At 44.8% G+C, this 21,051-nt stretch overlaps 1 long non-coding RNA gene across 1 annotated transcript in view; it reads left to right on the top strand.

The window, feature by feature from the left end:
• The window catches only part of LOC144819385 (uncharacterized), a 189,510-nt gene that overhangs the window by 1,237 nt on the left and 167,222 nt on the right, over nucleotides 1-21,051 (top strand). The window lies entirely within an intron of this gene.

The following is a 21,051-nucleotide window of genomic DNA, read 5'->3' as shown; positions in this document are numbered from 1 at the left end:
TCGACAAGGACGTTAAAAGGTGTGTTAGAAATTGTGTGGCATGCACATGTAGCGATAAGTCTCATTTATCTCAAGAATCTACCATTATTCCTGTTCCATTTCCAGAGAAACCATGGCAGAAGTTAGCTATGGATATATGTGGTCCATTTAGTGTTAGTAACATTTCAGGAAAATTTGCCATCATTTTATTGGATTATCATAGCAAATGGCCTGAGGTTGCGTTTGTTAAAGAGATCAAGGCTGTGGATATGATTGGTTTTTGTGAGGAAATATTTCACAGAGAGGGCTATCCAGAATTCATTACTACAGACAATGGTCCACAATTCGTAGCTGGAGAATTTCAGGATTATTTAAAGACACATGGCGTAAAACATATCACTACTGCTGTTTATTGTCCAAGGGAGAATGGAATGGTGGAGAGATTCAATCGAGCGTTGAAGGAGTGTATTCAATTGGCTGTGGTGGAAAATAGGGACTGCAAAGTGGCTGTCAAGAAAATGGTTTGGAGTTATCGCAATACCCCACATTCAGCTACTTTGGAGACACCTTTTATTCTTCTCAAGGGACGTTCATCGTGTAGTAAAGTAACTCCTGCATGGATGCACAAAACATCTTCTAACTTTTTTTCCAAACAATGTCTTAGAGATAGGATGAATGTGTATCAGGAAAGGTACATCAGCAGGCATAATAGTAAGATTAAGAAGCATGTGCGAAAATTTAGTGTGGGTGATTGGGTGAGAACTTCGCAGGTTGGAATGTCAAAGGATAATTTTTCCAAGTGGTCTAAACCTAAAAAAAATATTAGAGGTGATGAATAATTGTGTATTATTGGATGATGGGCGTAGGTGGGATTTCAACAAATTGACATTGTGCAATGATTTAGAACGTAATTTCTGGTTAGACAGTGATGGTAATTCTTGTGCTTCTAAGAATGACACTTCTAAAAATGTTCAACCAAATTCCAACTCTGTTTCACCAAAAACGTCATCAGGTTTATCTGTTCCAAACAATTCTGGTTCAAGGAGGTTATCAAACCTGTCAAATTAGATGATTACATTTTGTATTCTTAAAATTGTCATCATTCAGTACTTATGGTGGTATGATTGACTGTATTCACTTTACTATTATTTTTTTATTATATTTGTTTTTTAATTTATTTATTTGTTTATTTTTAGGAAAGATGATGTGTTACATCTTGTAGTTATTTACATTTAAGATTATATCTCGTGGTGTGTCATCATACATTCTAAGGATGTTTGGAGCGTTGGGACATTCTCAACGGAGTCCTGAGACAGCAGCTGTTGTGTCTGTGTCTCGGGGGTTATACTTCCAATAAACTTAAGGAAAATATCTAATTTGTGTGATTTCCACTTTGTAAAACTAATCATGCCTGTTACTCCTTTGGGTGTTGTCTGCCCGAGAACCCCAGAAATCTTTTAGTGGTGTGTCATATCTACATCTAATACTGGGAAAAGGACTTCTTTTCCCCCTTTGTAAGCACTTTCCTGTCAGCCTGAAGTGTGCACATTCTTCCAGAACTCAACAGGGCGAGGGTCTATGGTAATAGTTCATGTGCTGTTGCCAGGTGGGCACAGTGAACTCCTGCCTGTTTTACTAACCAGCCTTAAGAGAAGGGGCCCTGGAGGAAAACAAAGTGCCTGTGAACCAATACAGAAGTGGAACCATGTTTGGCTGAGTGGGGGCGGGTGGAAGTTTCAATAAATAGAAACATTAGCTCACAGATGCCAGGTGTTTTAAGCTCTTCAGAGCATGAGACATCATATTTGTTTTCTTGTTTTGTGTATTAATGCCCATGATTAATTATTTTGAGTTTAATTAGGCGCTCAAATACTACTGGGTGTCTTGGCAGTAGTCAAAATAGGGCAGAGACAGTAACATCGGAGTGTAAACAGATAAGTTCTGAGCAGCTTACAAAGAGTAAGCAAATGGGGTGCTGATGAATGGATAGAAGGTCAAAGGGGAAGGAGACTATTTCAGGTTAGGGCAGTGGCTGTGGAGAGAGCATGGCTGCCCATGCATGATCTATTGGAAGAGGAGCCATTACAAAAAGAGTTAGAAGAACCTGAGAGGTGAACAGGCTCTAATCACAAACGGCATTTAGTAGTACTTTAGTGGTACCACAATAGTACTACACAATGCTATTCACAAACATCCTAATGTAAATCTCCACCTCTCCTATTTTTTCTGTAGGGGAGATCCTCAATTATCTAAGTTTACTACTAAGTTGTACATGTGAGAAGGGTCAGGATAGTGGATGGAAAAATGGGATAATTACTGTTAAATGGGAAGGGTTTAGGGAGGAGTAAGGAGGATTTGGGGTGGCCTCGGGAGGGGTTTCAGGAAAGCCATATATAGCAAAGGTATGGAGGCCCAAATACCTGAGAAGGTAGGATTTGATTTTCCAAAGACACCCAGGGTAGTACCTGGCATGTAAGTGCTATTAAAGTATTTTGGGTCATTTGGAAAAGGCAGAAAAGAATTGTGTGGTTTGTGTCACAGTGTATCGTCTTAAGGCCATCATGGTCCTATATATTTATACAGACACACCCTTATATAAATGACCAAGCTCAGGATGGACATTAATTTTATTGTATGTGATTACTCTGAGATCCAGGCTTACTACCGCTACTGTAAATAAGCCTTGACCTCTCAATGTAGATAGGTTTGGATAAAGCAAGTGTACAAGAGCAGTAACATGCTTATCCTGTTGCAGCTGAGTAATACCTATGGTCCTATGACACTCCTATTAGTATACAATACCCATCATTGTTACTTCTGACTAAACACCGACTGCCATTCGGTAAAGGCATCACATTGAGTCACATGGATTAGCTCTGCAGAGGTCTCCATGTGTCAAGGGGGAAGAGTACTTTGGGGCATATTTATGAGTTCTGGCGCATCTCTGCAAATCAGCAGGGATGCGCCAGAACTGATGCATCACGCAATTCCCTCCTTGCAGCACCACAGATGCGCCGCATTTACAATGCGGCGCACCATGGTGCAAGGAAGGGCAGATGCGTGCCGCATCTTGCGGTGTACGGGCGGCGCATTGCTGGAGTAGCGTCGCAAGTGCGACGCAACTCCTGAGGCCACCCATACATAACGTGGTGCGTTACTCCTTACGCCTGCTTCAAGCAGGCGTAAGGATTTGACGCAGCACGTCATAAAACTGACTCAGTGATATCTTGTAGATTTCACTGCGTCAGTTTTACGAGGCTTTCCTACGAGGGAACGCCCACCCTGCGACAGAACGCCCACATGAAACCTGACGCAGGTTTCATGTGGCGCAGGGCTTTACAACGTGACGCATCTGCCTAGATGCGTCACGTTGTAAATAGGTCGCAGGGATGCACCTCGTTTTCACGCCGTTGCGTCACGCAACGGCGGCATAAACGTGGCGCAAGTCCAACATAAATCTGCCCCTTAGCCCTTTTCCATGGCCCCTTATTTCTTAGCTTTCCTTGCAGGGGAGTGGTAATCATATGTTGGCTATAGTTTTGTGAGCAGGAGAAGTGGCTTGAAAAGTAATATTTCCTTAAGATTCATTCATTCAAATAGCTTTATTTCGATATAAATATCATAAAAGCATCGCAATTCATAATGTACAACAAGTGGTAAAATTCATTACAAGTTGATTTTGAGAATGTGAGTTTTCTAGCAATAGAAATTAGGCCATTTCCTTCATAAAAAAGACTTTAAATTTTTTTCAATTTAGAACAATTTTAAAAATGAAAAAAGGATAAAAAAAATTGGATATCTTCATTGTAATAATCACAGAACACCCTTTTAAATGAAGCTCACAAAACTGTGGTTTACGCCTTGCGCTTACGCTTGCCTTTTAGACATAGGTTGTGCCATAGAAGTCGATGTTCATGCTTTATTTTTTCATATATTTTATTTTTACTTGTGAAGTTTGCCATTGTCGTTATAAAAGGAGGCAAAAGTTGATGCACAATTTGAGTTTCTGATACAGATATATGGTACGTCTGGCTATTTTATTGTTTGGTAATCAATTTTCACGGCCAGGTGGGTTGCTTTTTGCCACTTCAATTCTGCATGATATCTGCTACATCCGCCAACTCTCTTGATCTTAACGTGGAATTAAACCTAATCCAAGATTTGTTCGTTTTTTAAGAGGAGGTCTTTCTTCAAATTCATAGTGGTCTTGCCCCAGCTATATCCCTTCTTCCAATGCATACATTCAGAAAATGCCACTATTTTAACTAGTTTTCCATTTCAGAAATTTACTGTTAGGATTTGGGAAGTTGATGCACAAACCTTTGTGATATTTTTGACCCAGACTCATCACTTGCTCCGTATTTTTTTTTTTTGGGTGGAGTTTTATATAGCGCAAACTAGACCCAAAGGTATCAGAGTGCTTTACATGAGGACCAGTTACTTTACAGACGGACACATTCATTTTTGTTAGGCACGGGGAGATTAAGTGATTTGCCCAGAATCTGAGAATGTTAAGCGTGCCTGCCGAGACTCGAACCCTGTTCCCCAGCTCTGAGGTCGACCGCAATAGCTGTTAGGCCACATTCTCTCTCCGTATAACTATAGAAATGGGGACATAGTGATCCTAATGTACATTGACAGTGGCTATGTCTGACTTAAACCATCACTGGGAAACTAAACTCGAGAGAACCTGAAGTGGTTGGAGGGTGAAGTGTGAAAAGAGTGGCTGCTTCAACTCTTTGTTTGTGATTGGTGCTCTTACCGGAAGATCAGTGATGATGGGAACATATAGCCAAGGCCCGCCTGTGAGAAAGAGCAAGCGCTGAAACACATTTTCTGCGTTTCATGTGTTGTGTTTTCCGCAGATCAGTACCTGCAGTGTGCATGATTATATTCTTCTTTCAGGCATAAAACCTAACCTTTATTATACCCATTTTTGCCAGTCACTGTCTTTGTTAGATCAGATTCACAATTGCTTTATTAACCTTCCTGCTTTCTCAAATTTGCTTATAAATGCACCATTTGCCCACTATTTTTTAAGTATGGGCCAAAAATCTGTTCCGCTTGCAAAATTTGCTGATTTTCGGCAATTTCGCGATTCGCGAATCTCGCGAAATTGCCGCAAAATTCGCTAATTCGCTCGCGGGTGGATTAGTTTTTTTTTTATGGCCAGCTCACTCAAGGGACCAAAGTTACAGGAACACACGGTCACTGGAGGCAAATCTTCTGGCCCTTTAAGCAGCTGCAGTGTAGGAAAAGCACTATACATTTACCCAACGAGGTAGCACTTACTGATTAGCCAGTAAAAAGTACTCCAGTTGAGTAGAGGTATTGCACATGACAAAATGGTGGCCTCTTCATGGGTAACTATGCAGGGCAGGATTCATTCTGGCACGAAGCTCCTGTCACAAAAATTAAACCTCAACAGGAAGCACTTACAGATATAAATAAAGCAGGTGCTCGAGTTGAAGCTCAAATTCAGTAACGTTTTAATCAGCCCAAAACCTTAGTGAGTACGGTCGAGGCTGGGCAAGTGTGCTTTAACCCCATACCTGCCGTCGAAAATTAGCTGTAATACTCGAGGGAGGTCTTTGAATCCATGAGTTTCTCTAGCGCAATCACCGTGTAGTTCCTGTGACCAGGAGGCTGCTTTCTCCTCACCTGCTGCCCTGTTCGCTCTCTGACCCTTTATACACAAGAGGCATGTTGACACGCATAGAAGCCCCGCCTGTTTGGCCCCGCACCACACACTAGCGGTATCAAACGTCTTCCCGCCCTTTCCCATACTATGATGGACAGCTCACTCAAGGGACCTCGGCGCCTTTTGGCGTGGTGGCACAGTTACGCACACATGGTCTGGCCCTTTACGCAGCTGCAGTGTAGGAAAAGCACTATACATTTGCCCAACGAGATAGCACTTACTGGATTAGCCAGTAGAAAGTACTCCGTTGCAAATCGCATAAAAATCCGCGAGTTCGCTGGAAAATCTGCAAATGTGGGCATTTTTTTGCGATTTCACGTGAATTCGCGGACCGCAGGTCCGCAAAATTCGCCCATAGTTACTATTTTTTCAACATTTTCTCGGAGGGATAACCCACTCGAACCCCCCTTAGGAGGTTCGGGCTCACTCGCTTGCTGCGCTCGCTCACATTACCGTGTCACAAAATATAGATTGTCTGAAAAGGTGTGTCACCAACATGAAAAGTTTGGAAAGCTGTGCCCTAAACTGTATGGCGAATTGGCTATTCATGACTGGAAATGGCTAGCTTATCTGTAAACCCTCAGTATATGGTGCCCTGGTTCTCAGGGCATGTAAGTTAGAGGGGTAACCCAGGGCTTGCAGCACTGGTTGTGCACTAGTTGCTCCACCTAGTTGTTCCACCCTGGGGGCCCCCCAAGCAAAACAGGTCCCTCAGTTCGCCACTGCAGACTGGTAGAGCAGTCCTGTGCTGCTAGTCCAACTTTGCCATTGAAAGCAATGGCAAAGCCACTACTACCCGTGTGCATCTGTGTAAGTCACACCTCTGGCAGGCCTGCTGAGTCCTAAGACAGGGTGCAACATATGATACAGGTAGGACATGTATTTTATATGTCCTGACAGTAAACAAGCAAAACCACCATTTTAAAAACTTTTTTAACACTTGGTCGCCCAATTGGCGAGTAAAGGATTACACGCTGACCCTCAGTTGTGCTTACTCCTGAACGGTGCAAACAAAGTGGTGCTCGAAGGTATCAAACAACTCGTTACATTAAGCCAAACTTATATCTCAAGTCAAAATAAATGTAACTTGCTGCACTGTGCAGCTTTTATAAAGCTGCCACTTTGTTGCCTTAAAAACTCATCTGCTTCCTGAATAGCCATGGAGCCTGTCTCACAAGACACCTTTCTGCCCTCCCGGAGAAACATGACAGTGACTCTCAGGAAGGAGAACATTGAGGGAGTGAAGGCCAGAGAGGTGTTCCCTCTCTCCTGCAGGAAGCCCCTTAGGTTTTAACCCCAAAAGGCAGACTTCAAAGGAGAATCCATCTTTTAAGGTCAGATATGTCACACTAGGGAGGAGGGCTGCCCCATTGTTGATGCAGACAAGTTGAAATGGGGAACAGAGAGGGAAAACCAGCTGCAAAACTAGTTTCCCCAGGGGTGTGAAGCCCTGAGGTAGCCACACCCCAGGCGTGGGCTAGGGAAATCTGAACACAATCAATCAATCAATCAAAACATTTATAGAGCGCGCTACTCACCCGTGAGGGTCTCAAGGCGCTGAAAGGGGTGGTGCTACTACTGCTCGAACAGCCAGGTCTTGAGGTGTTTCCTGAAGGAGAGATGGTCATGGGTCATTCGTAGGTGTGCGGGAAGGGAGTTCCATGTTATGGCCGGAGGTAGGAGAACGATCTTCCTCCGGCGGTGGTTCTGCGAATCCGTGGGATTGTGGCGAGGCCGAGGCTGGCGGAGCGGAGCTGGCGGGTGGGAGTGTAGAACTAGAGGCGGCTGTTGAGGTATTCGGGGCCCATGTCGTGGAGCGCTTTGTGTGCGTGGGTGAGGAGCCTGAATGTGATCCTCTTGTTGACGGGGAGCCAGTGCAGTGCAGAGAGAGGGGTCGCGCCATCTTGGGAGTGGGCAGATTGGATAGCTGGATCCTTGAATAGCTTGATGCCACACTCCACAGAAATAGGTCATCAGGTGGGAGGGAACCAGGTAGCATTGACTACTAAACGCATCCTGCTCTAAGGGCATTTTCTGAGCATAAGAGTGGCACCCCTGGCATCCAAGCCTCCGATCTCAACCAACTTGAAGAAGAACCAAAGAAGGACTGCCCTGCTGCACCGAGGGACCAGCAAAGAGAGGCTGCACCATGGAAGACGGCACCTGCTGCACCTTGTGGTTAGCGAAGAGAGGGACTGTCCTGCTCAAGGATAGGCTGTGTCCAAAGCCCAGTCAAGCCAAGAGACCACAAGGGCCAGCTTACCGGCCTCCAGTAGGCAGCACAGGGAGACAACAGCTGAAAAAGCCTGCTGGGGTAAGTTGGTAACCCAAAGTCTTCAAGTCGCTACCATCACTGCCGTGCAGCACCAAGGACTTAGACCTGATGCACAAAGTTGCACCCGAGTTCGCTGAACCCGGGCATTCTGTCAGAGAGTTGCTGGGACCCTCATAAGGTGAGTTATCAACCCAGGAAGGATTGGCCTGTGACCGTGACAACTGGTGACTGCTTTTAAGACTGGTTGTACCTCGGCACTTAGATATTTTATACCCAACGTATGTTTTTTGAGGGGAATGTTTTTTCAATCCTGACCCAATGAAGGTGTCCTGACTTTAAAATGATTTACAATTATTTCAAATATAAATATTTGGATAGGAACAATAGGTAAAAGAGAACATCAGATCATTATATTGTCTTCGAGATTTAATGTTTTGTCGTCCGGTGGAAATAATCTCAATAAAGTTCTTGTTGACAAAACATCATATGACATGCAAATATTCAAGGACATCAATGTTTTTCAAGATTCTTCACTTTGGTCGCCGAGAACTGAAGCTGGCAGCCGACACGTGTTTCGTTACTTGACGTAACTTTATCAAGGTTTATTTGTCATGTCATTATGAAAAACATCAGTCTGTTATCGTAGAGATTTTCAGGCTGATTAGTTCTCAGACCTTATTTGTCATGTCGTTTCGGAAAGTGATTCTGTTGTTGTAAAGATTTCCAAGCTGAGCGAGTGCTCAGACCTTGTATGTAAAATATTGATTCCTGACCAGACCAAGGCCATCAGTCACTCCCCTATTCGGATAAATGAAGTTCTTTGTATAAATATTCGGTTCTCTAATCGTATTGTTCCAAATCTGGGTTGGTGATCATTCCATTAAATGATCCTTACGACAAACAAAGTAGTTCTTTAAGCCCCTTCAAGCATGGGAATTCGATTGTTCCTGACCAATATGCGTATGAGATCTGTATCATGAGAGCTCTTACACAGTGGACCTTTCACAGTACCTCGAGAACGAGGTTAATTGGTGCCTATACGTTGCAGTCTCTAGATAGTGTCGAAGGGGCTTTAGTATGTCCTTTTCAGCGCTTCCGCGCAAAACGCTAATCGTAGACTGTCCAGTCGGGTGTGTGTGACTGGTAGTCCAGTGGTGACTGGAATTCAACCAGACTGCAGAGAACTTAGTGGGACATCAACCCTGCAACCAGGACCCCCCAGCATCTTCGTGGATGGAGGAGTCCCTGTAGGAACACCCCTGTCTACCTTGTCAAATCAACAGCATCCTTGGAGCATCTTCATCATCTTTCATCCCTTGCATCAGGACCAATCCATTGTAACACATATAAAGAGCCTGGAACCGCTGGAGGACTGCTTCTTCTGAGAAGGTAACTATTCTTGAGGACCTTGCTGGTCCCCCTGACTAGCACTCTGCTGGAGTTGGTCATTCAAAGTATTTGTAACTGACCGCATTAACACGTCCCCAAGTTTTCTTTGAAAATGTTTCTAAGTGTCCAATTTATTGACTTTGGCAAGTCTTATTTGCTGTTGAGTGAAATTGCTTTGATTTATAATTGCTTGTGAAATCAATATTTCCGGAACTCTCCAGTAGATCTTTTTAATTCTAACATTTAATTTCTTATTAAAATAAAGTTCATTGTTATAAACTGGTGTCGAATTTCTTGAGTGTTCAATCAATTTCTTCACTAATTGTTTTGGTGCTGTTTAAATGCTTTACATATGTTTCTCTGTGTAAGCCATGCTTCTCAGTACCACAGCTACATAGGGTTGAGTTGAGGTTTTTACAGACAGAACCTAGGGGACCTAAAGGAGTCTGTAAGTGTGTTACATGGTGAGATTTCACAACCACACCATAGCATACATCCCATTTACTCACAATTCTCCGTCAGAATATAAAGTTTTATCTGAACCACTTGTGAGTAAGGCTCTCTCCAGGCTATATAGCAAATTGTATAGGACATTAATCAAGCAAAGTTAAGAAAAAGGTGGGTTATGGATCTGGGCCTGCTAGAGGATGGGTTCTTGGAGGAAGCCCTAGGATATCCCAGATGGGTTGAAATCCCACCAACGACCCCGCCACCGCCAGAGACAACCTACACGAAGGGATGAAAGAGGTGGCCGAATGGATGAAGAACAGCCGCCTGAAACTGAACTCGGACAAGACGGAAGTCCTCATCCTGGGATCCTCACCCTCCGCCTGGGACGACTCCTGGTGGCCCCCCGCCCTGGGCAGCGCACCCCAACCAACAGACCACGCACGCAACCTGGGCTTCATCCTGGACTCCTCCCTCTCCATGACCAGACAAGTCAACGCCGTCTCCTCGTCGTGTTTCAACATCCTGCGCATGCTACGCAAGATCTTCCGGTGGATCCCTACAGAGACCAGGAAGACGGTCACCCAGGCCCTCGTCACCAGCCGTCTGGACTACGGCAACTCCCTCTATGCCGGAACCTCCGCCAAGCTCCAGAAGAGACTTCAGCGGATCCAGAACGCCTTAGCACGTCTCATCCTGGACATCCCCCGTCGCAGCCACATCTCCGGACACCTGAGAGACCTGCACTGGCTCCCGGTCAACAAGAGAATCACCTTCCGACTCCTCACCCACGCACACAAAGCCCTACACAACCAAGGCCCGGGATACCGCAACAGCCGCCTCAACTTCTACGCTCCCAAACACCAGCTTCGATCAAACGGCCACGCCGTCCCCCGCATCCGAAGAGCCACCACAGGAGGACGGTCCTTCTCCTACCTCGCCGCCAAGACATGGAACTCCCTCCCGACCCACCTCCGCCTGACCCAGGACCACCTCGCCTTCAGGAAGCAACTCAAGACCTGGCTGTTCGAGCAGTAGCGGACCCCCCCTCCCTAGCGCCTTGAGACCCTTTGGGTGAGTAGTGCGCTATATAAATGCTGTGATTGATTGATTGATTGATTGATATGGCTTTCCACTCAGTCCTGCTCAGTATCTTCCATTGTACCTACTACACTTGCATTTTACTTAAACACTTTGGGATAACCTGAGACTGTATGTGCCTTAGGATCTATGGAGGAGAGGGGTTTCCTACACATAACTGTGGCAGAGCCCCCTAATAGCTACTTTTTGAGAAAGGGCTATGAACAATTTGTCACAGATTATACAATCCGATCGCTCCCTATCCACTAAAATGACACTTGGAATATGGAGGGATGATGCTCTATCTAGGTGACATTGTCTACTAGGTAACATTGGGTTGATGGTTGTCAGAAGAGATATATCCCATATATGGGATGGCCCAATGGTCTTGGTTTCTTATGTGGAGTGTCTATGGATTGATGTGTGATAGCCAAAAAGACCTCCTACTCAAGCTGTGGCTGGCCACATACTCTTTACAGGATATGGGGAAATGGATGGAAGCAATGGCTTAGCACATGTTTGATAATGGGAGAATGCATGAGATTGCTCAACACACTGCTTTGCAAGTTTCACATGCCAATGACTGTCTAGATGGTAAATAACGCGGGCCTTATTTATGAGGTCTTGCAACAGTTTTGTGCTTCCGTTGCGTCACTTTTTGTGACGCACCAGAAGCGTAAAACATGCCTCTTGTTGCACCCTATCTACAGTGACACATCTAAGCAGATGCGTCACTTTGTAAACACCTGTACTACATTATACCTGCGTCAGGTATAATGTATGCAGGGGGGAGCGTTCCCACGTAAGTAAGCCTCGTAGAAGTGATGCAGTGAAATCTACCAGATTTCACTGCACCACTTCTAGGGTGCAAATGCGTCAATATCTTATGCCTGCCTCACAACAGGTGTAAGACTGATGCACGCCGTTTCACATGGGGCTTGCCCCATGTGAAAGGACCCATTGCTGGAGTTGCTTCACTTTTGTGACACACTCCAGCAATGCATCACTTTTGCGCCATACAGATACGTCAGAAATACTGACATATCTGTAACTCCTTGCGACATGATGTGTCATACAGTAAATTTGACACATCAATCATGTCGCAAGGAGGCCGCACTGAGAAGTGACGCATTGCTGCTTTCACGCAGCGATGTGTCACTTCTCATAAATGAGGCCCAACGCATATTTAGTCAATTTTCTTCTATCAACTTGCTGCTGGGCTGACATGATTTCTATGAAACACTGTAGTTACCTTTGTGCTATATATAGTCACAAAGCATAGAAAACAAAGGGTTTAATTTATGAGCCCCTGTGTCACTTTTGCGCCATCGGTGCGTCACTTTTTGTGATGCACCAGTAGTGTAAAAAATGCGCCATGTTGCACCATATTTATGAAGTGACGCATCTATGTAGCTGCGGCACTTCGTAAACCCCTGCGCTACATTATACCTGTGCCAGGTATAATGTATGCAGGGTGGGCGTATGCGTCATATTGTAAATATGATGCATCATTGGTGTAGCAAGGAGGGTGCACTGAGAAGTGTCGCATTGCTGCTTTCACACAGCGATGCGCCACTTCTTGTAAATGAGGCCCTAAATATTTTCAAATAGAGGAATCTAGGCAGTTGCAGCAAGTCAAAAAGGGCAGCTCAAATTTGAAGTCAAATGAAATGTGTGCATTATATTAAAATTGAAGTATTAAGTATAAAAGGGTCAGGTACAAATCCTTTCACCTTGGTCTTGCGTTTTTAGGTACCCAGATAGCCTTGTGTTGGAGATTTCTTAATCCATCACTAATCCATCATAGAGAAACAAGCAGAAGCCAGAATCAGTCTCTCAAATTTATGTTTGGTTGTCAAGTGCCACCATTGCATTTTGGTGAAGTAAAGCTATCCTACCAACACAGAGATTGTGAAATAGGTTAAACTGACCCTAAACAAGTACCCGTTTTTTGTTTGTGCACAGTATCCTCATCCATATTTTTGTATTCAAGTTCAGGCCAACCGTGTTGGAGAACTGGCTGGCTACAGGCCAGCTAGGCTCAATGAACAAGATTACTTTAAATCCTGGTTGCTAAGACTTGCTAAGTCCAGCGTCTAGGATGTGTCGCACAGAAGAGGTGATGTGTCGGTTCCGGGGAGCTGTGAGGTTACTGTGCGAGGTCCTGCATCCTCGTGGAGGATCCTGTCATTGAGGGCTTGCAATGTGAAGTCCGACATCAAGGAAGGGCCACGCAGCCGAGGAGATGTGCCGGTTATGAGGGGTTGTGAGGCTGCAATACAAGGTGCTGCGTCATTGTCGAGGATGCCGTTGATGAGATGCTAGCGAAGTGAGGGCCTGTGTTGGAGATACATCACCCAGCAGCGGTTCCAATGGAGCTGTGAGACTGCTATGACAAGGCCTGGTGTCGGTTAAAGTCTACACAGCAGACGCAATGTGGTGGTTCTAGTCAGGGTTGCACTGAGGAAAATTGAATTTTGCCCTGTTATGTGTCCCTACGTGTTCCCCAACATGTAATATATATATGCATGTTCGCTATGCATTTTCCCTCTATAGTCGAGAATAAAGACGCAGTTGCGTCCAACGTTAATATGTCAGTTATCCAGTCCCCCGTGAAAGCAACGTGAATTAGGCTTTTAGGCCTATGTTGCACACGTATTTACATAGTGCATGTTAAATCATCGAGATGCACCCATTTCTAGGCCTTACAGGGCCCGGATACCAGATTCAGGCCTCAAGCCTCCTGAAACGCTCCGAGAGATGCAGCCCCGCCCGCATCCCTGACCCTTCACTTACTTCCTGCCAAGCAACGCGGTGCCCGGCTCGGCCTGGCCTGCCTGCCAAGAATATGTTATGCCCACAGTTATCTGTTCAGCTCCCCGTCTTCACATTCCTAGCTAACGAACAGCACAAACATCTCCATCTACAGTCTAGTCTTTCTGTCTCCATACAAGTGATTTACTGAATTAATATTCATAGAAGATCCATAGCTCACGCAATACATGAAGACATATATGCATGCACTAGCCTTTAGTGACAAGTAGCCTTTGCCCTGATGACTTTTAGAATCAAGCAACATGTTCCCCAAACACAAGATATCAGATATGCTATAGGTACAGGTCGTTCTGACATCCCAGACTTTAGTCTCCTCTACTAGTGCTAGGAGTCAGTGCCCCCCAGCTCTCCCCAGTTACATGTCATGACTCGTTTTGCGCGCACCAGTAGGTTAAAGGTTCCAGCTGCCCATGAAGCCCCCTCCATGTATCCACCCACTTATGACACCTCTGTGACATCTACCTCACATGCTTCCGTGCACGCCCTATGCACGCCTTCTTTTCACGCCCATATGTTCTTATCTTTCGTTTGTCACTTGTTACGCCTACTGTATTCAATGCAACTGTACTGTTTTACTATATATACTGTATGATGTTAATAAGAGATTGTCTGTCCCTTCCTGAACCTTAGCAGGTGATGGAACCCGATGTCCATTGGCTCGAGCCACTTAATTAAAGCCCGTATGACTCAGATACCACGGACTCTGCTTCTCATTTATTGAGCTATCCTTTTTCCTTTAATGCATAGAAAAATAGTACCGGTAATTTATTTATTTACCACATAATGGCGCCCGAATAGGGACTAGCCCCTTCCCCACGCGCCGGCGATGTAACGCAGGCCCCCCTGACCCTTCTACAGCCGTGACGGACCCCTACTGTGCACCTGCAGGTTTTCCTGCTTAATCTCCCTCAGGCCCACGGAGGAGACGGAGACTGCGGTCCAGCATCCAGACGAGGCGGTGAGGAATGCGGCGAGTCCCGACCAGAGCCCAAGCCGAGAGAGCAAGGTCCGAGGTATCCTGAGGCCCACCTGTTTCCGAAGCCCGAAGCGCATGCGTAGTGCGTAGCAGTAACCAGACGTCGTAGCAGCCCAGTCCAGTCCAGTCCGAGGCCTTCAGTATTGCTTCCCGGTGAGTACCATTGCTGGGAACGCATCTAGACGGGTTCATTAATTTGTGCCCGGTCCAGACGGGTTTGGGTACACAGATCCGGTCCGACGTGTTCACCTAGGTGGATACGGTATGACGTGTCTCTTTATGAGACCGGTATGTTCTGTACTGTATTAGCAGTGCATCCAGTAATTCTGTTTTCTAGTATAGTCTCTCGAGATTTTCCAGTATTATGTTTTCGATGTATTATGTTTTCGATGTACTAGGTAGTACCTGTTCGAACTGTCTTTAATGTGTTTTGATGTCGTGGTATGAATGATTTGTTTTGCTATTCATTACTGTGTTTTATTGTGTTCAAGTTCAAGTACGTTCAAATATGCCTCTGTTTTCAAAGTTACGTCAGATAGGAACTAGAAAAGCATTACTCGAAGAATCAGTTCCTGTCCCACCTAGGGACAGTCCCGGACATTTCATGTATCATAAACATGGCTTAGATGCCATACTGTACTTAGACTTATGGGTAGATTATACCAAACATCTGGAAGAGAAATATAGGTGGCCTGTTTCAGGAACTTGGGATGCTGAGTGCATCATGAGAGTAGAGGAAGCATTATGGAAAAAGAAAGCCAGACAATCCCAGAAAGATGCCATAGAATTGTGGCGTAAAGAATCGCATAAAAGAACAGAAAAAGAATTCAGGAAAGCAGAATTAAGTAGGGAAGCATCAGAAAAAGCCCAAGAAAGGGAACTACTAGAAGAAGGTGAACGAGTTAGAGCAGAACAGTCAAACAGACAAAGAAATGCCCTTATTAAAGGCATGTATCCCCTTCTCGCCGAGGGCCTGCCTAAGGCGACCCCGGAAACACCCTGTAATTTACCGCCACCATTGGTCCCGACTAAGCTACGTCATAAACCGACCGCAGCTGAAATTTTCCTTTCTTCCTATTTAGACGACACTGTCCCAGAATATGCAAATTCGAATCCTACTCCGCCTATTCAACCTCATAACCCTGTTAATAATGTAATTCCTGTTCCTCCAGTCATTGGTCCCGGAAATCCTTTTAATCCGCCAGTAACCCAGGACCAACCCACATTACGCTTGCCTACTTTACCAGTCACGTTACCAGCAGCCGCACATTCAGTATTAGTTGCCGATTCTAGTTCAGGAGGAGCAGGGGGAGGTATCCCTATCACCCCGCCTCAAGTAAAACGAATGACGCTGAGAGACGCAGCATTACAGCGCACGCCAAAGGTAGCTACATACGCAGCCCTCAAACAATACCTTACTGATTGTAGATATGATCCAGTGCCAGGCGAAGATCACATGATATTATACTCCGTACGTTTACGACGAGTTGCAAACTTCTTGACTGCCATGCCAGAGATGAGGGAACATTTAGACAGAATATATCATTTCATCAGAACAGGAGAAAGACCAGACAGTATTCACGAGGCTATGGCACAGAGAAAAGTCGAGATTCAAGGTATGATTTTGCAGTTTCTGATAAATTGTTTAATAAGAGAACAAGACCAGCCTGGTAAAGATAAAGACGAGATGAAGGTCCTGACAAGATGGAGTGACAATATAGCAGACGGAAAACACAGTAAACAAGGTTGTATAGAATCCATGTATAGAAAGATTCGTAAGGAAATTCTAGGCATACACGAAAGGGAGAAAGCAGCAAGAGGAACCGAGAAAGAGAATGACACTTCAGACGAAGATGTAGACACAGAGAACCCAGACAGAATAGCGTACGTAGGTAGGACGAGACCTTTTGACAGACACACACGCCTAGAATGTAAGAAAACTTTCCTTCCTCCCGCACCAGAACAGTGTTCCCTTGAGCATTTATTCCAAGCTACCGATAGAGTTCTGAAACTACGAATAGGTTATAGTGAGCTTAGTACCATGCATGAACAGGAACTAGCCCGATCAGCAGTTCAATGGACTAGTAATTCTAGCACATTTTCAGACTAAGTAGTGGCCCAATCGTTTCTGAAACTGTCTCCAGACCAACAGCGACTGGTGGGTATGTACATGATCCAACACCTCATTACACTGTACGAAAGTCAGCATTCTGATCCAGGTCCCCTATATACTGTATTGGACGAGTTACTCTTAAACAGATGGAAAGGTCTAGGTACCGATTTGATTAATGTCATTTTAGAACAACGTCACAAATACAAAATGTTCCAGACTCCACATTTTGTTCCTGTACCACCCCCAGTAAGAAAGACATTTTACATAGACAGACAGAATCCCTTGCGAGAAGTCCATCCTGTTAAGGGAACGGATGGTACGCTCGAACGAGTATTTGTTTACACTCCTTTAACGAAAATAGAACTACTGGAAATGAAAAAGTTAGTGCCCTGTCACGATAAAGATCCAGCAGGGTTCCACCGTGAATTAAAAGACATGCTCCGTATGGGAGAATACACGTATCCCGATATCATTAAAATGTTAAAGGTCCTGTTGCCTGCGGGCATATATGAAAAACTTAAAGAAAAAGAATGGGAGGTGGGAGAGAAAAAGATTGACTGGGCAGAATTAGAGAACGAAGATAATACACGAGTTCCAGGTACTGGTCTCGGGGAAAAAGCCAAAGCATTGCCCGAGTTGCTAATACAAGTCTTGCCAAGATTACTAACCACGAAAAAGGAAGACTGGGATGCTATCTCAGCCTGTAAACAGAAACAAGACGAAGACACTAGTGATTTTTATTCTAGATTTGAGAAATGTTTCATTATTAATAGCGGCTTGAAAACAAGTAGTGAGTCGTATCCACATCTTTTTGTTACCAAATTAGTAGAGAATTCTTTACCACAAGTTAAGAATCGAGTACTGAAAGTCGAGAGTACCTGGCAAGCTAATACCCCGTCCCAAATGTTACAAATGTTACAGTACCACCAGAACCGAATCAGAGAAGAGCAAGAACACGAAAAGAGACGTATGAAAGACACGAAAATGAAAGTACTAGTTGCGCAGTCTGTTCCGATAGATTGTCAGAAGAGGGGTACGAATCAGACCAGTCATTCTGCAGCTCCCGTTAAAGGGACATGCAATTACTGTAAACAGCCAGGTCACTATATAAACGAATGTGCAGTTCTGAAGCACAACATAGCTACTGGTAAGACGAAAGAAAGACCGCGTCCTCCTAGACAGGAACATGTTCCACAAAATACGCAACCACCACAGAACGCACAACAGACAGTAACAGTACCGCAGCCTATAGCTGCCACACAACACGTTACACAACAGATGTATCAGTACGCACAGTCAGATTATCCAGAATATCAGCAGTATTCATGAAACAGCCTAGAGAGGGAGGTTGGCTTGCCTCTCATCGAAGTTCCTGTAGATCAAGAAGGTCCCTATGTACACAGTCAAGTATTAGGGAAAGACAGAAAATTTCTGATTGATACAGGGGCAAGTAGGACTACCATCAGTCATAACGAGGTTCCAGGGGCCCCTCTCTCAGGCTCAAGAAATGTTTCCCTGGGATTTTCAGGAAAGCCTATTGTAAATGAAATATCGAAACCAGTTTCCCTAGAAGTTGGTCCATTGTCCCGAACTACAGACTTGTTACTTACGAAATCATGTCCAGAAAACTTATTTGGTATTAAAACATTGAAAGAATTCGGTGCCGTGATTTGCTGTTCTCCGGAAGGAGTGAGATTGTTTTTACGTGATTTTAAAGGACATTATGTGTTAAGAGATTTTGATCCAAGAATATTGAATGTACCACAGCATTTATGGGCGCAAGGTCCAACTGATGTAGGTTGTATGCACATTACACCATACCGTGTCACTCTGAAACAAGGAGTTGTACTACCACGAATCCGACAATACAAATTGCCACCTGAGGCTGTAGCAGCCTTATCAAAAATTATTGACGAGCTCATTGCTCAAGGAGTGGTTATAGAAACTGACTCCAACGTATCCTATCATTCCGATTCTTAAACGTACTGATCCAAATGCACCTCCAGTTTATCGACTAGTGGTTGACCTTCGAGAACTTAATAAATGTATCATACCCCAGTACCCAGTAGTTCCAGATATCTCTTCCCTATTGACTGCTATTGATTCCGAAGCAGCGTTCTTTACTGTCATCGATCTCAAGAACGCCTTCTTTAGTGTCCCCATCCATCCAGACAGCCAGTTCCTTTTCGGATTCTGTTTAAATGGAAGAAGCTATAAATTCACACGTGCACCTCAAGGGTTCACAGAAAGTCCTAGTATTTATAGTCAAGCACTGAAACGACAACTAGATAGTATTCACATGCCAACTGACACTGCCCTGCTTCAGTATGTTGATGATCTATTAATTACAGCCCGTACAGAACGTGACTGCGAACGTGCGTCACTGACAGTCTTGTATTTTCTGGCTGAAATGGGGCACAAGGTGTCCCCTTCGAAACTACAATTCTGTGTCCAGCAAGTGGTATACCTAGGACACTTGCTGTCCAAGAGGGGTAGACAGTTGACACCTGACCGTATCCGGTTAATTGCACATCTTCCACAGCCCAAGACACAAAAGGAGGTACGAGCTTTTATCGGCCTCACTTCCTACTGCAGACAATGGATCCCACAGTACGCATATCTAGCCAAGCCACTGATACAGTTGACAACACAGGAGGCAGCGACATCGACTGTCCATCCTTGGACCCAGGAACATACACTTGTTTTCGAAGAATTAAAGAAAGCTTTATGTCAAGCACCTGTTTTAGCGACACCAAACTACCGTAAACCTTTTACGCTTTTTGTCACTGAACGTGATGGTACAGCATTATCTGTTCTTACACAAGATCAAGCAGGACAACACAAGCCTTGTGCTTATTTTTCTAGCACATTGGATCCGGTAGCCCAGGCTTTGCCTGCGTGCCTCAAATCAGTTGCCGCCACAGCTTTAGCTATCAGACAAAGTGATTCCATAGTGTTAGGACACCCCCTGACAGTACAAGTTCCACACTCCGTGGAAGTTCTTTTAAACCGAACACAGACTCAGCACTTGACAATTGCACGATTGACAGGATATGAACTGACACTGTTTCAGCCACACAGAGAGATCAGACGCTGTAACATATTAAATCCTGCTACACTGTTACCCTCGATTACGTTAAACCCTACAGTACATGACTGTGTGGAAGTTATAAACACCATGACGAAGCCAAGACAAGACTTGACGGATATTGCATTACCTGACCCAGACCTGACACTTTATGTGGACGGTTCATGTATGAGAACAAGTACAGGAGAGTTAGTTGCAGCATATGCAGTGACTACTGAAACTGAAATTATAGAAACACACCGTATTGACACACTGTCTGCCCAAGCAGCAGAGCTCATCGCTCTGACCCAAGCCTGCATACGAGCCAAGAACCTGAAAGTAAACATATATACAGATTCACGTTATGCATTCGGAGTCGTTCACGACTTTGGAGTCCTCTGGCAAGAAAGAGGTTTCATGACCTCTCATGGAGCCAAGATTCAGCATGGCCCCCTCATTCAAGCTCTGTTAGAAGCAATACATTTACCTACAGCTATAGCAATCATGAAGTGCAAAGCACATACGAGAGTCACTGACGCCATTTCCCAGGGTAACGATCTGGCAGATCGAACAGCCAAGCTTACAGCTCAGACTCCAGACATTCCAGTTAACATGACAAAAACAGACGTTCCAGTTCTGACAACTTGTATGACAGTTAAGGATCCTACACAAGATGTATTAGACATACAGACACATGCTACTCCAGACGAAATCAAGAAATGGTCTGAACAAGGAGGGGTCCAGACAGATCAGGGATGGTTGACGAAGGGAAAAGCCACATGGTTTCTCCCCGACTCTATGGTTCAAGTCATTATTAATACAGCACATAGTCCAGCACACTTAGGAGAAAAAGCCATGTTAGACAGCATTCAGAATCTCTGGTTTAACAAGCATTTACGAGCAGCAGCGAAGCAGAAAGTGCGTACCTGCATGATCTGTTGTCAGTTCAATCCAGGTAAAGGTGTTCCCGTGGAACAAGGTGGATTTCATCCTCCTGACCACCCTTTTGAAGTCCTCCAGATGGATTATATCCAGATGGATCGATGTCGAGGTTTCAAGTATGTCCTCGTATTTGTATGCGCTCTGTCCAGATGGACAGAAGCATATCCAGTCCCAGATTATACTGCCGCGACCACTGCCAAGCAGCTGGTTCGTGAGTTCTTCCCTCGATATGGTTTGCCCCGGGTCG

The sequence above is a fragment of the Lissotriton helveticus genome, chromosome 2_1, assembly GCF_964261635.1.
Source record: "Lissotriton helveticus chromosome 2_1, aLisHel1.1, whole genome shotgun sequence".
NCBI classification, from domain to species: domain Eukaryota; kingdom Metazoa; phylum Chordata; class Amphibia; order Caudata; family Salamandridae; genus Lissotriton; species Lissotriton helveticus.
The sequence above is the reverse complement of the archived record's forward strand: the minus strand, read 5'-3'. Positions and strand labels throughout refer to the sequence as shown.